This window comes from Passer domesticus, chromosome 2 (assembly GCF_036417665.1).
Source record: "Passer domesticus isolate bPasDom1 chromosome 2, bPasDom1.hap1, whole genome shotgun sequence".
In the NCBI taxonomy this organism is placed as follows: domain Eukaryota; kingdom Metazoa; phylum Chordata; class Aves; order Passeriformes; family Passeridae; genus Passer; species Passer domesticus.
Window position 1 is genome coordinate 111,015,457 of NC_087475.1, and position 16,093 is coordinate 111,031,549.

The window sequence follows — 16,093 nt, forward strand, 5'->3', positions numbered from 1 at the left end:
GGGATACTTTAAATTTCTTGGATAAAAATCACCACATTTTCAAGCAGCTATTTTGAAGGCCAGGTTCTTCTTATTCAGGTTCCTTTCACAATACAATCTATTGAAAAAAAACCTACAGTGGTCAGTAAAGAGCATGTATTTCTTTACATACAAACATATGGTTGACAATAGCCAATTACAAAAACTGAATAGATGTATATAACTATACAATGTAAACATCAAGTACAAGCTTATATGAATAAATTTACATGTGTTTCTTATGCATGGGAGCCACTGCCTACACACCCTTGTCATTTCACAAGAGTATTTGCCTTCTGTTATTTCAAAGAATAAGAAAGGATAGAATATCCAGTGAAGCACCAGCCCGCCAGTATCAGCTGACATAGGACTTTAAATACCAGGGAAAATCCATTCAAGTAATGAAATAAGCACAGAAACATACCCCCAAGTATTAAACTTCTGCTGAGTAGCAGAGGAGTGTGGTTCAGTAGCCTGATATTCCTTTAAACCCCACATCATTGGGCTGGAGATTCCTCCTCATCTCTTACTCTCCACACTTATTTCACAGCCTTAACACTCTTTTAATGTAGTTTTTTGTTGGTTCTGTGAAAACAAGCATGTATGCATTCAGCTGCACTGAGCAGAAGATTCATACCCCAGGTGAGAGACAACTTGAAATTCTATTTCCACTTCATAATTACAGCACACATAAATGGAACAAAACATGAAGCAACTCTCCACTCCACACAAGACATGGCAGTCCTATATCATCAAAATGTATTCAAGGAAACAGAGCACTAAATGGACTGAAGTACATTTCCATTTGTCAATATGTTTACAATGTATTCTCAACAGGAGGGCCCATCATGCTCCTCTAGCAGCCCTCTTATTTTGATTGCTATTATTATTGTCATTATTACAATATGTTTTTCCCAGCCTGGGCAAACAGCACAAGCACTGATTGATGAGACAGCGCTGCCCAAGCAGAGAAATGATAGCTGTGCCACATGCCAGCAAGAAATGACACAGCCTTTGTGTAACCTGAAGTGTCTATAGCCATTACTATTTGCCACAAGGTGTGAAGGCTGTAATATAGTCTTGGCACCTCTGGGGTCTTTCCCCCATTTTTCCTTAGGAGTAAAACAAAAATCCACAATACTGTTCACCTGCAAGATAGGCAGAGAAAGGTGTTTATGTCACGCCTCATGTAAGTATCCAGTGTTTCATTATTTATAAGCTGTATTTCCCCTCCAACAGTCAGAGCAGGAGGGGAAGGACAGCTTCCTTCCCCTCCTTTTTCCTGCTCCTAAATACAGAAGACAAAGCCAACATTTGCAAGGTCTTTCCCAAGGCTTTTCAAGATGCTTGCAAAGAGAGGACACTATTTCCTTCCACAAGGAAAGGAGGAAGAAAACATTACCTCCTGTGTAAGTAGCTTTTCACAGCTCTCATGCTTTGAAAGACCACTCAAGACCACTCATGCTGGTCTCATGCAATTCAGTATAAGTTGAGTGCCAGCCAAAGCAGATGATTGTTTCCACGGGAAGATCCTAGCTCCAGAGATCCAGAGCTGGGAAGGTAACTACTGAGTTCAGGCAGGCACTCAGAACCTGATTTGTCAGGGCTAAGACCCACAGACAGCGTTTCTTTTTTTTCCCATTAGCTAATGGGGATTGGGCCAGATGCATATCTTCAACCCACAGAGGGACCAGGCAAAAGCCCTGCCAAGAAGTTGACAAGATGGGCCCCTTTGCAAGCTCTCACATGAAAAAAAAAAAAGCAAATAAGTGAGAAACACTATCTCTAATGCAGCAGGGACCCTGCAAGGCAAACCCCCAATCATGTTTTCTCTCCACTGCTTATTTTCAAGCCGTATTCATGCTTCACACTTGGCTTGGACATGATGGTCAAGTTTTGACCTGAAGCACATTCCTCAAGTCCCTTGATTTCATCAAACAAATGGAAAATAAATATCTGCTTTCATGCCTATCAATAGGGGCTTATACAAGCAACATTTCAAATCAAAACTAGACAAATTCAAGTTACAGAATGTTTGCTATATACTCATTCCTTATTAAAAGTATTGCTCCATAAAACCTAGTAACAAGGTGAAACAAGTATGCCATTAAATGTAATAACCAACCACTTAGAATTTGAAAAGATCCAGCATATCATTGGTCCCATTCATTCCCTGAAACAGTGGTGATGTTTGTACACTATTTTTTTTTTATTTATTTCAACATCTCCCATGATTAACCTCCATATATTTAGGCAGCCCCAGTATCTGCACACAAGAAAAACTCATTAATCACTAATTTCATTCTGCCTACAGAAAACACCAGTCTCCCCTAGCAAGCTAAATATTGATGCCCATCATTTGGCTACTTTTGGCTACAGAAAGCAGAAATTCAAGATGCTTCATTTGGTTTGATTATGTATATATATATTTTGTTGTTGTTGTTTGGTTGGTTTGGGTTTGTTGAGTATAGAGCTGAAAATCTGCAAGATTCAACTTTTAAAATCTGAGTATTAATCGGGTGTGTGGAAAGTGTTATGTTGCAAACTATGGAAATGGAAGAAGATCAGAGAGAAAAGAATGCTGGCCATGGGGCCTTAATTTATTTGTTTGTGTTAGGATCTAGGCTTCACATGATATTCGTGGCTCTCATTCCTATGAAAGCAAATAAAATGTGAAGAATAGGAGAATTCCCTTCACAAATGAGTGCTACTCAAACCAACATGTGATAAAGTACTGTGGCAAGTTTTCACTGACTTCCTTTAAGTGATTCCTGATTAATTGCTTAGAGAGGCCCAGATAAAAGCCGAGGTATTAAATAGGTGACAGCATGTTAGGGCATAAGTTTTCCACTGGGAATCAGAATGAACCCCAAACAGCCATGGAGGTTGTACAGTGACATTTTAGCCATGTCACTGTATAGCAAGAAAGTCAAAACTAGGAACTTGCAAATAGCTGATATTCAGCTCTAAAACTCCAGTTTTAGTAACTCCAGTAAAGTTGAAAATAATTTAGAAATAGCACCATCTTAATTCTGAAGCAATCTGAGAAAAGACAGCAGTAAGTGAGCAGCAAGACATGAGTTACTTCAATATTCCTAATCTTTTTTTTTTATTTTTAATATAACAGAGGACACCAACTTTTCCTTAGTTATAAACATCATTCTGTTTGGAAAGCAAAAAAGAAGAGCAAGAATAGTTTCAAAGATCATTTTGCTTTGAAATATCACACAGAACAAGTCTTGGACTAATACAGTGAAATATTTGGACAGCAATCTGTCATTTTCCTGTAACCAGTGAGGCACCTGCTGTTATGTCAAACTGCTATCATGTAACCTGTGCAACCACAAAGAGGGGTCACAGCACAGTGCTGCAGTCCAGCTTCTTCCACAGCTGCAAGGACACCTAAAGACAACAGGATTTTGGTACTAAGGAACTGGCAAGGCAGGAAAAGGCAGGACTTTTCTCCTCAACTCCCTCCCACCTCCTGCGGCCTTCTGTCACTCCTACACACATGCATCACACACTCTCCAGTCCTTTACATTGCCCATTCTCATTTAGGCACCTCTGCATCAGCTGGAGCCCACAGGAGCACTGCTGAAGTATCCATCTTTGTCAGTGTTGTGACAAAAATAGCACTGGACAACAGAACACAACTGCACCCTGCTGTTAGACTGGCAATTGGCATTAAAAGTATTCTTGTTCCTGTGCTTATGATCCCGTAATAGCATTTATGTGAGTGACAGTGCTGGAGAAAATATGAAAGCACAGAGCAGCACATTCACTGGAGAAACTGGATAAGATCAATACTATTTGTATTTCCTTTGCAGTACATGAGCTGCTACCTATGGCACTCCATACACTTGGCACAAAAAAGGTAACTAAGATAAAGATGTATACCTAGAAACCCTACATTATTGATTAGGAACATTCATTTAACAACTCTTTCTTTGGGGTTGTCAAAACTGATGACCTAAAGTAAAGTGCTCACTTCTGAGGCAGTATGTATTGATAAAAGCATAAACCAATAATGCTATTTATATTTCTGTTTTCTCTACAGTGCTATTTAATGACCCATGGTAGTTCTTAAAAAGGTTATTTTAATTATTCAAATCTTATTCCTTTAAGAAGAAATGTCCTTTGTTGGCAGCTCTTCTAGCTTGGAAAGGTGGAGAAGGAAGATAAGCAGGGAAAAAAGACAGAAATAGACCCAGTCCATTTGTGTAAGTCCATGGGAAAAATCTATGTCAGTAGGTTTATGTACTTATGATTAAGTATACCATTACATTGCCTATATGGAGAGTAATTTTGCATATGGAACATTCCAGGCAGTCAGGACAGTTCTTAAACAACTTTAATCAACCAATGATCAAAACTAGAAAAGGCCATCTAAATCCTGTGCCTGTATGGTATATGGAAAAGTTCTTTGGGCAACTTGTGCCAGTGCCACATGACCATCAGATTAAAGAACTTCTTCCTAAATGTCTTCTCTTTTAGTTTAAAACCATTTCCCCTTGTCCTCTCACTATATGCACACGTAAAAAGTTGCTGTCCCTCTTTTTTATAAAGCCCCCTGTAGTTACTGGAAGGCCACAATGATACCTCCTTGAAATCACCTGTTCTCCAGATTGAGCAATCCCAACTCTGTCTCTCTTCAGAGGAGAGGTTCCCCACCCCTCTGATCATCCAGCACTCCTCTGGGCTCACTCCAATCTTTCTTGTGCTGAGGACCCCAGAGCTGGCTGCAGTTCTCCAGGTGAGGTTCTCACAATGACAGAGGGGAGCATCACCTTCCTACACCAGCTGGCCAGACTGCCTTTGATACTGTCCAGGATGTGGTTCACTTTCTAGGTTGTGAGCACACAGTGTTGGCTCATGTTCAGAATTTCATCCATTAAAAGACCCTAGTCCTTCTCTACAGGGTTGCTCCCGATTCCCCTACCAGTCTGGGCTCATGTCTGAGATTGCCCCAACCCAGATGCAGCACCTGGCTCTTGGTCTTGTTGAATGTCACAAGGCTTTTGTGGGCCCACTTCTCAGGTTTGTTCCGCTCTGTCTGGAAGGCACCCCTACCACCCCTGAAGCAACAAGAGGCAATAAGGGACACAGAAAATAAAATTGAAGGGATAGTCTAAGTATAATAAGAAGTCTGTTTCACCTATTTGGTTAAAAACCCCACAAGCCTGGTATTTTTGATCTCAAAAGAAACCAAATAGCAAGACACATCCCAATCACCACATTTAATCTCAAACAAATATGCTTTGTTGCCTCAGCCAGTGGCTAATTGCCAATTTGTTTCATGAACAAAACCTGACATAGAAAACAGAACCCAGCTATTAAGTATAGAGGGCTACAAAAGAATGCAAGTAGCTTTAAGCTTAAGGCAGAACTGCTCTGCCAGCAAGCATCAATGTGCAAAGCAAAATCCCACCTTCTCTATCTCCTCTTTTGAATCTAACTTTTTTGCAGTAGGTTATCTCCCTCAAGGGAAAATGTATTCCAAACATTTAAGTGCTCTTACAAAATGCCAGCACTGATCTCTGTGCTTGAATAATATCCCAAATGGACAGTCATTGGTAACACGATAACAAAATCAGTGTTTCAGTCAAAAGAGAAGAGTCTTTCTGCTCCTCTGTTCTTCTCTTTTTGTGCATTGATATAAAGATCAGAGTCACCAGCATGAATAAGATTTAGAATTCTGATGAAAACAATAAGAGATACTAAACACTTTCTGGCCCTCCCAAATTTGTATTCAACCTCTCCCTTTGTTAAAGCTGTAATCACACTCCCATTGGTATTCACAGGATTTATGCAAACAAGGTCTCTTCTGTCAAAAATCATAGCAATTTAATGCAGTCACAGCCTGTGGGGTTGTGTAGATTACTGGCACCAAAGACACAACTTAGAATTCTGATGTGTGTCAGCTCTCTATAATACAGGTCAGATGGTCTTAGTAGACTCCTCAGCCATTCCAACATAAGATATTGCATCTACATGCAACAGAACCAAGGGAAAGTAACAGAAGGTGACTTAAACCCAAAGTCATAAGGAAATTTAACAATTAAGCTAAAACTCCTCCTGTTGCTTAATTGAATGGATAGTATTTGTTGAATATCTGAATTTTGCTCTCTGTGCTTATGGATGCTTTTATCCATTGCTTAAGGATGGACCCAAAAAAATAAAAGCCTGCTGTCTTTACATCTGTGCAGGTGTTGTTTGTACCTATTAGGCATCCACCTTACACACCAAACACCCAAAGGAGGAAAAGGAGTCCATTACCAAGGTCCTAGACACAAGACTTAACTCATTAAATCCAGCTTTTTAAAAATCAACACTTAATGCTACAGTGGCTTTCTGCCTGACAGTCTCACATGTAATACCAGCTTCTCCATCACTCAGGTCCACATCCTGCCTCCTCTGAGCAAGCTGTGCACTTCATTTCAGTGGGCACAATTTAATCCCTTGAAGTGACATGGACACAGTTTAGCCATGTCCTGCCCCCATCACATTATTAACTATAAACAAATCTGGCCGTGTTAGAGAAATTCTACCTGCACTTGAAAAGGGGATCATGTCTGTGCTCACTGTCACCTTCTCAAGAACAAAGAATGGATTTCTCTTCCCGGCTTAGCACTTTTTTCTAAAATCAGTTTGATGTTCTGAGAAAAAAGGGGGTGAGCAAGAGCTGATTAAAAGCCTTGATGAAATGCAGGCAATAGAGTGGAGTACATGCAGTGCTCTGTCACCTCCACCCCCCTTCTCCTCAGGCAGCCAATAGCCATTACATCATCAGGACAATCTCTAATTGACTGCATTCTGGAGACAGTTTCTGACCAAAAATACACATTAGATAAAAAAATATACCATTCTCAAAGCAGGTTTTAATTTAGGCAGCATATTACCAAATACCTCACAGAGATGATAACTTCAGCAATTCCCTGAGTAAAAGAACAGTAAGTTAAGATCTGTGTGAATACTATATACAGAACTTTAATACATATATATATATACATATGTTAAAGTCTCAAAATAGATAGACTTCCTTTGACCACATTTTTTTAATTCACTTTCCAATATGTTTATGCCACTGAGTCACACTAGCAGATACGGTTGAAAAAAAAGAATTTAAGGATTTTATAAGAATTTAAGGATTTAATTAGGAATTTAAATTCTTAAATTAAGAATTTAAGTTCTTAATTAAGAATTTAAGAATTTATTTGCAAAAAGCAAGTGTTACACTTAAGCAGATCTTGGTGCCAAGATGACTGTACTGCTCATGTATTTTCCAAAGGAGAAAAACAAGATTCTATTTGCAGGATGAATCCCTAATTGTGTATTATTTACTCAACTGCAGTACATTAATAGCTGGTTGCAAATAAAGGACATTGAGGTATATATAGCACATTGCCTTAGTACAGAGAGCTCATTCTGCCAAGTGAATTAGGGCCAAATACTTGACTTAGTAAGTATTATTCAAATCTAAAGGGACCAGAAGTAAATCAGGTTCTATTCCTTACTTCATTCCAGTCCTTATCTCTTCTCCTCAAACACATGACATGCATAATTCAAGCACAGCATTCTGCGAAAATGAGCCTCATTATGTATAAAATGAGCCACATTAGAGAAATCCACAGAAGTGGATAAATAAAAGGTGATGCTCATCCTTTTTTCATGTTGACTTACAGTTCCTTAGAGCAAAATTCTCATCTGTGGTCTGTACCCACAGGCTGCATATTACTGGTCTCCTCACTGGCTGCTCAATGCACTGATGTGATCTAAATAAATCAACCAGTAAAACACACAATATAACAGCTGGTGTCTGTCAAGAGATGTTATTGGGCCTAACAGTATAGAAACACCTTCTTCAAAGAGAAATAAAAAGTTTAGCTGGTTGTCCCTATTAAGTGCCTTTTCTAGAATTATAAAACATGAATCAAATCCTGCAAACTTGCATTCCCTTAACAAGTGTTGAGAGAAGGCTCTACCTAACAAGTGCCCTCATCACACTGTATTTATATTGCCTTCACAGGACCCTGAAACTTCAATATTCATCTACTTGGCCTCAGTTTAGCTGCAGAAGTTCCAGCTGCTTTTTAACGTTCAGTCTAATTAGGGAGACAAAAGAAGTTTCCTTAGAAGTGTAAGTTAGCTTCAGTGGTGAATAAGATGTTAAAGAGTAGGTGATGGACTCTCTAAAACAGCTTCTCTGATCTCCCAGTACTCCTTTCAAGATCTTAGCTGGTGTGCCCCACTATTAACCTCCCTCCACACTGAGAATTAGCTATTTATTCTCAGCCTTTGTTCCTTCTCTCAAAGGGCCCCTTCCTCTCACATTTTGCCCAAGCCATCTTCTATGAATGTGTATAACAAAAGCCTTTTGAAAGTCAAAATAAATTATATCCACTGGTTGGGATACAGAGAAGCCCCTATTCTGACCATTTACAGCACCCTTTGAAAAAACGTGATCCTGATCCAACGTTGTTTTTACTCAGTCTTATGAGTTGACAGTAGTGTTAGGAGCATATCCCAAATGACCTCTAGAGCCTCAAATCTTTCTCTCTAGCACAAGCAAATAGTAACACCACTTGTCCTTGTGGTGTTCCAGCAAAGTAGTTTTATATGGCTTCAATCTTTAGCACAGAGCATTCCAGCAATTTATCTTATAATTGAGAAGAGTTCCACCTGTCCCAGGATCTCTGTCAAAGAGGTAGAACCAGGGGAAAAAACCCAAAAAACATAATTGGAAACCCATTTAACTTTATACCTCCTTAAAATATGTGTAAATGTAGGAATCAAAAAATAATTTAAAAACCTTCTTACGAAAAAATCTAAAAATTGAAATCAGCAAATTGTGAACAAACCCAACAAAGTAATCATGTGCAATACAATCTTTGGTAAAACTGACAATCTCCACAAAGAAAACAGCAAACTACCTGAACTGCAACCCCTTCCACACCCATAGGGTGTTCAGCAAACCCAGACTGAACTTTATTGACTGCAAAACAAATGTAACAGTTAACTAATTCAGTGCCTAAGGACAAAATCTCATTCCCACTCCCACACATCACAAAATGTCACAACATTTGGCTGCCTCCTATCAAACAAAAGCAAAATACCATGACTTCTCTCAGGGCAGGATTAAAGGACAGTGTCAGTGCTTCATTAGAAAGCTGGCAAATGTCTTCTTGTTTTGCTCAAAGTCACCCTGCCAAAGTAGCACGGTGGTAAGAGGATGAATGGAAAAAATGGGCATGAGAGAAGAAATACATTCAATCTGCCTATCTGTGTCTGCAAAATTATTATTAAATAATTGTGACATTCTAATGGAAACAAAGTACTTTGCCATCTTTCTACTCCATTAGAAACCACTTCAGTGATCATTACAATGAAACCAAGGAAAAATGCAAGGATACCTGAAAAAAACCTTAATTTAATTTAAAAAAAAAAAAAGAAAATACGTGAAACCACAGAACTTATTTTAATGGCTCAGTATTTGGCATGAGTCTGAGCAGTACATCACACCTGAAAATGGAAACTGCATCAAACCTTAACTTCTTTAGCACTGTCTCAGAGACTTTGTTTTGGTTTGAACTAGGTGGGGATGGTGGTTTTGAGTCTACCAGAACTTCTCACTATTGTACATAAATCTTCTCCAGAGGTTCCACCCAAGCACTGCTGGGGTATAGTCTGTCAGTTTTGATGAGACAGGAGGCCACAGAATGGGAACTGTTCGACCAGATCTGAGGGCAGTCAGACTCCCTACATCATGACAGGGTGTTACAGTAAAGCAGTGCCGTGGAACATTGCATTCAGGCTTGGTAATCAAATAAAACTGTCATTCAAGACTTACTATACTCCTGTGCATAGTTATCCATTATCTGCAACAAAACCTCAACTTACTAAATTACTTGATATTTTCAGTATTATGCTGTTGTTTATTACAGAGCAATATGAAGGAATGAAGAAAGAGTAATTTTCTACTAATACTGAACAAGGAACATTATTAGATTAAGGACAGAACATTACCCTTGCAGCTTTTCTCTCAGCTTTGTGCCATTGCAGAACATGCAGTTATATACTTCTCCCTGATGCCTCCTGCCACAGATTTAGAGAACCAAGGCAAAACACTTCCATCACTCTTCTAACACTGGGGAAGAGGCAGAGAAGGAAATATGTTAATTCTGGTAACATACCAGAAAATTACATTGGTATCATATTCCTTCCATCTGCAGAAAACAAAAGGCTAGTTGATTCCCACCACACACCTATAAGATGAGACAGAAAGAAATGCCCAATAATAAAAGGGGGTTTACAAAAAAAGAAAGAAAGATGAAAATTGATACACATGTAATAGCAGTACCTGGGTAATGGACAGGAGGGAAATCATATTTCAGACAAGGCCCCAGAAATCCCTTTTCAGTGTTTCAAAGACAATGCATAAGTTGGGGGGTGGGGGACACACAAGAGCCTGGAGTCTCTGCTATTATTCCTCCAGTTCCCATCTTATATGAGCAGAAGGCCCAGGGCAGGAGTTTAGTTACCAGCCTTTGCCCACAGGTTGCTCTTCTGGTTGTTCATCAGTCTGTCACAGCTATTTAGTGCTTGCAAGAGCCAAGTGCAGAGGCACACAGAGAACAGACAGCAGTGCACAGGCATTGCAGAAGGAGCTTTGCAGGCAGTCTTGTCTCCTTGACCTCCTGCAGTTACACCAAGAGGGCAGCAAGTCATGATACACGATTCTCTGGTCCCCCCAGCTTAACCCTCTGAGGCAAGTGGGAACAAAATAAAAGAGGGGCAGAGAAGCCAAATCAGATCCACTTTCCCAAGTGGAAATCAACAAGGTCATCTCAAACCCTGACAAACTGCATTCTACTCTCCTCTGGGAGCTCTGTCCATATGTTTATGATGAGGAAACAGCTCTGCGTGCAGCTGCCAGTTATTTTCATTTAGCCCCAGCATTTGGCAATGCCCACATGTGAGAGACTGCAAACAATCTTTTTACTGAGTTTCCATGTGTTTACAGGGTCATTATTCAGAAGCTTTCTGATCAGACAGCATTGGAAGTTACCTCATTTGCCAACTGTATTTGGACTGCTCAGTACCTGTGAAGAACAGATACATGGTATAATCAAAACTCCATGGAAATACGGATTATTTTTCAACTTTAACTGAGCTTTTTTGACTTCTGGCCACTTTTATGGATTGAACAACGAGAGAGTTCTTCAGTGAAAATCTTCTCCAACCTCCGAGTCCTAATGAAGACTTCTTATTCCAAGATCTTGGATCAGGAACAGATAGGCATACCCAGGTGAATGTTGCCTCAGGATGAGAACAAATTTACACTGCTTTTCTCACTGTGAAGGGCACAGGAGGAAGCCACAAATACAAGCTAGCAAGGGCAGAAGTCTGATCAGTCTCTGATGTGGATAAACTAAAAAAAAAAATACTTGGATAACATTTTAGCCCGCAGGCAGAACAGGAGGTTTTCATGACTAAAGGATCCCGAATTAGATTTAACACACTATAAACACAGCCTGCAATGTGGGCAATACATCTTACCCACTTTGGTACTGACTGCTGCCACCAAAGTACAACAAAGCTGAATTCAGACAACAGGGCTCTTACAAGACCTACAATACCCTTAGGCTGCCCTCAGTGCCTGAAGGAAACTCAGAAGTGAGGGAAGTCCAAGAGAACTTAACAGAATAAAACTATTTCTGGCTTTCACATAGGAAAAAAAAATTCTTACATTGTTTCAAAAGTTAAAACAAGGGAAGAGACAGGCAGGGAGATATCTATAGCTACTGAATTTCTATCATGAAGAACACAAGTAGGTGAAACCTGGAAACAGCAAAGTCTCTGCCAAGTGGAAGTAATGTGAAACTGTTACCAACTTCTAACTGTAATTTGCAAGAAAAGAGATGGGACATTCCAAAGCAACACACGTAAAAGTTGAGAGAGTTGCTCTATGTGCTATCAATATGCTCCAAACCCTAATAAAATATGGGTGATGTGTACTCTACTGTCCTCTGGACTTTTCTGATTGCACCATATGTTGGAAGTGCACATCTGCTCTTTACATAAAATGGATAGTATGTACTTTAAAAGCAAATGTGAGGAATTCAGAGGGTAGAAGCTGTTTAACATTGAGCTCAGCACATGAATTTTTTAGTCCAGTGCCACATGTGTGACTTACACAGTCATGATGGTGCAACATTCTTTAGGTCCATTGCTGTGAGCCTAGAAATGAAACATCCATTCAGTTCTAACAGCAACAAAATCTCCAGCAAGTAGCTCCTGGGACAAATGAACACTTTGCATTGAAATATTGGGCTTTTAGAAAAAGCACTTTTTCCCTTTTACCAGGTTTTACATATCTCAGTCTCATTTGTATTAGAGAAAAAAAGAAACTTGGATTGTGCAAGAATCTTTCAAACAAAACTGTGCTACCATTCTGTGGTAAAAAGTAGATGCATGAATCTGTGATGGGCTGCCAATCAATTTTTGACAAATCAATATTCGCATGACAGATTAAGAGGACACATATTTCACAATTTATAGCACGCACAATATGCAAACATAGCAATGAGCACAAGGGCTACAGTTTCCTGCCTACAAAGTTTTACATAAGGCTTTTTTACATAAGGCTTTTTAAGTATTTTCTATCAAATTATTTTAAATATCTTCTTGTCAGTAAAATACCTACTCCTAAATGTTGGAATTCTCTATAAATGATCACTATTATGCTCAATTTTTCCTTGCCTAAAACAAAATTAATTCTATCTTATGAAAGAGGAATTGCCTAATTTCTGTAGAAATTGTAACAGAGATTATCATTATTACTATTAAATAGAGATGTCAGACAACGGAAACCCTAACATGATAGTAGGTTTTTTGGGGTTTTTTTTCTTCATTTTGGGATATAATCCCATGACTACAGAATGTCAGGAAACTACTTCAAAGAGCTACATGAAAACAAGCAACCCCCTCTCTTAATTTAAAAAAAAAAAAAAAAAAAAAAAAAAAAAAAAAAAAAAAAACCACCACCACAACACCAAAAGCCTCAATATTTTGCAGAAGTATCATTCCTTCTTTTTCTCTTTTCAACAAAACTGTTGGAAACCTTAGGTTTAATAAAGTTAGTCACAATTATGCAGCTCCTGCTTTTCAGCTGTATTAATTTTGGATGTAAATATTCAATTATTTCATTGTTTTTATCTAGCTACAGTTGTTTCTATCATACATCTAGATAAATAGTAGTGCCCTCTTTCTTTGCGCTTTTCAATATAGGATGCAACATTTCATTTTAGGAAAATCTCTGGGTTGGGACAGCACTGAAGAGACAAAACAGTCTGTCTTTCTGAGCTCTACCCAACTTCTGATAAGAAGGCTGGATTGAAAATAATCGCCCATGCTGGAAAACTACCTTGAAGTCCAGAGATGAACATTCAGCGAAGGAAATTAACTTGTAGAAAATCAAGGAAAACTACCTCTCCGTAGTCTGGCTCACGTTTTGTGGAATTTTCAGTGTATGGCACAAAAATATTGCTTTAACGTTTAAAGAGCCAAGAAAGCAAGTTTTTCTAGATAGAAGTTCTCTCTTGAAGAAAAACAGGTAGCTGGAGACCACTACAATGGGGTGGGACTAAAAGGACAGCAGGAGCTGGCAACGTTTACAATAGCTAGAACCACATTGCCACCATATTAAACTAATTTTATTGATCTAATTCCATCCTGTACCATGATAAACCTGAAATAATACCAAATAAGAGCCACACTTGAAGCTAATTTCACTTTTCAAAACATGTCCTACTAGGATGTTATACCTACAGAAAGCCTGTTTGAAGATGAACAGCCGGGACAAATAACGGTGGAAAAGATAGTATTTCCTTTTTTATTATTGACACATACTTTTAAAAATGTATTTTATAGAATTACCTCAATATTTTTGTTGTATGTACATATATCTGAATACAGCATATGTAAAGCATTTCTATCTACATCACAAGTTATATTCCTATTTAAGAGTTATTTTCTATTTAAGAATTGAATTAAATTTTTTTAATGAAAAAAGTGCATGTGTTTGTAGACTGATGGGTAGATAAGTAGATGTTACTAAGTGCAAAAAGAGGAGCTTGATATATTTCTAAAAACATGTGAATTTTGAAACTTGCAGACTATCCTAAGAGAGAAGAGTCAGTCCACTTACTTTTTTTGAGTAAGTGGGCCAGTGTTTCCAAATCTATGTTTACTTTGTTGAGTCATTCAAAACCAAATCCATCCTTTACAAGTATCTTTGCTGTGTGCAAATTACTCACTGCATAATTTATATGAAGGAAATTCATCTTAAGGGTTTGCCTGCGAGCTTGTTCACTTTTACTGTTCCCTATTATCCAATGTGTTTGAGCAGGTTCCCAAGTCACACATCTTTATTTCTACTCCCCAAGTGAATGAGTGAAACTTTAAGCTGCTATACCCATACAAGAGGAATAACAAATCACAAATCAGGAACAGCCAATTTTGTTTTCTACTGAAAGGCCATCTTTACCTAGCTGTCTAGGAGCTGGCAGTATTCCCTCAGAAAGCACATCAAGAAATGTGACTCATGAACCACAGCAGCAGGGCTGGCAGGGTGCTTCATCAGAAGGCCAATCCCATTTCAGACACAGGCAGCAGGGTAAATGCTACAGGGGGCTCTCAAAATGGATTTGCTTTTGTTTCTGAAGCCCAGAAGCACTCTTCAGACCACTGACCTCCCTAGGACAAAGGCAAGACTTCACATTTTGCAGACATTCGTAAGCAGTTATTTGGCATTCCTGTGACCACATGGTTCTTTTGTGCCATATTACTGCTGTACTGTACAAATCATGAATTGCAAGAGCCCGTCCAAAATAAGGTCTCCAAAAGCTCACCATTGTTTTCAAATGGCATTCAAAACTATGGAATAGTCATCAAGTAAGCTAGTTTGTAAGATTTCTACCCAAGCTGAGACAGAGATGGACCAGAGAAGAAGAACTGAACAGAAGCTGTGGGAGGGACAAGCAGGGAGCAAGAGGACACAAAAAGCCATGCACCATTCAAAACCATGGCTCAGTTAAAAGTCAGGTAATTGTTTAGGAAGGTTGACCAGAAGACGTGGTCTGCACAGACCAGTTCACCAGCCAGCTTTAAGGTAGATCCTGCCTTGCTGTAACAACTGTGGCTCTCGAGCCTGAGAACCAGCAAGCACCCTAGTTATTTGGCAGTAAGCAAAGACAGCAACACCAACAGTCAGGTACATAAAGAGGATAATATTTAGCACTTGTCAGGGTTGTGCCCACCCAGTGGAAAAAACACTTGGGCAGTGTCATCTAATTGTCACCCTGTCTCAGAGCCTTCGTTTGCTTTTGATCCAAATTCAGACTGCAACACAAGAAAAAATGACATTTAGAATATGATTAGTAAAAGAACCAACTTTTATGACCTGAATGCTACACACAGGGTCCATTGAAATAGCTACACTACATTTCTGGATTATCCTTCCTCTTTTCCTTTGTGCATGCATATAAAAGAATTTTTTACACTGGAATCATGTAATACTATCAATACTGACTTCCTTTTCAGCCCACAGAGATTAACCATCCCTTGAGGATTGTATTGACCCTGGCTTTGCTCTCACCACTGTTTACCTCTCCAGTCAATGAATCTTGATGCTGATTACAACAAAGTCAATACCTGCTTATTACAGCTAGAATTAGAACCACTGAGAAGGCTTATGAACACTAGCTTGGTGTCTGCCAAAACTACCCCAGTTAAGGAGTCTATCAAGGTTTCATTGTGTCTGTCTTCTTTTCTAGTAAAACCTGTCTCAATGAAAAAATGCCTCTTGAAGACTCAATAATCCAGTCTGTTCTTATAAAAGAAGCCCTGACAAGTATATTTTGGTATTTAGGATATATGCAAGTATTCATTAATATACAAATTCAAACACATAAGCCCAGATTTTATACTGGATAATTGTTATTTGGAGGTTGTGTGTAGTTGTGGGTTTTTCAATAGGTACTGCAACTTTTAGGATTTAATTCCAGTCTTCTTTGTA

General features: G+C 38.9%; 1 protein-coding gene across 15 annotated transcripts in view; it reads right to left on the reverse strand.

Annotated features, from left to right (window-relative positions):
• ZPLD1 (zona pellucida like domain containing 1) overlaps positions 1-16,093 on the reverse strand; it is a 105,093-nt gene that overhangs the window by 46,874 nt on the left and 42,126 nt on the right. For 2 of the 15 annotated variants that reach the window (XM_064410636.1, XM_064410631.1), the window contains one exon: positions 10,042-10,162. The exons of 12 other annotated variants lie outside the window; for them this stretch is intronic. The gene's annotated coding sequence lies outside the window, so the exon portion shown is untranslated. Of the gene's footprint in view, positions 1-442; positions 604-10,041; positions 10,163-16,093 lie in introns of all 15 variants that reach the window. One more of the 15 variants, XM_064410640.1, reaches the window with a different exon arrangement.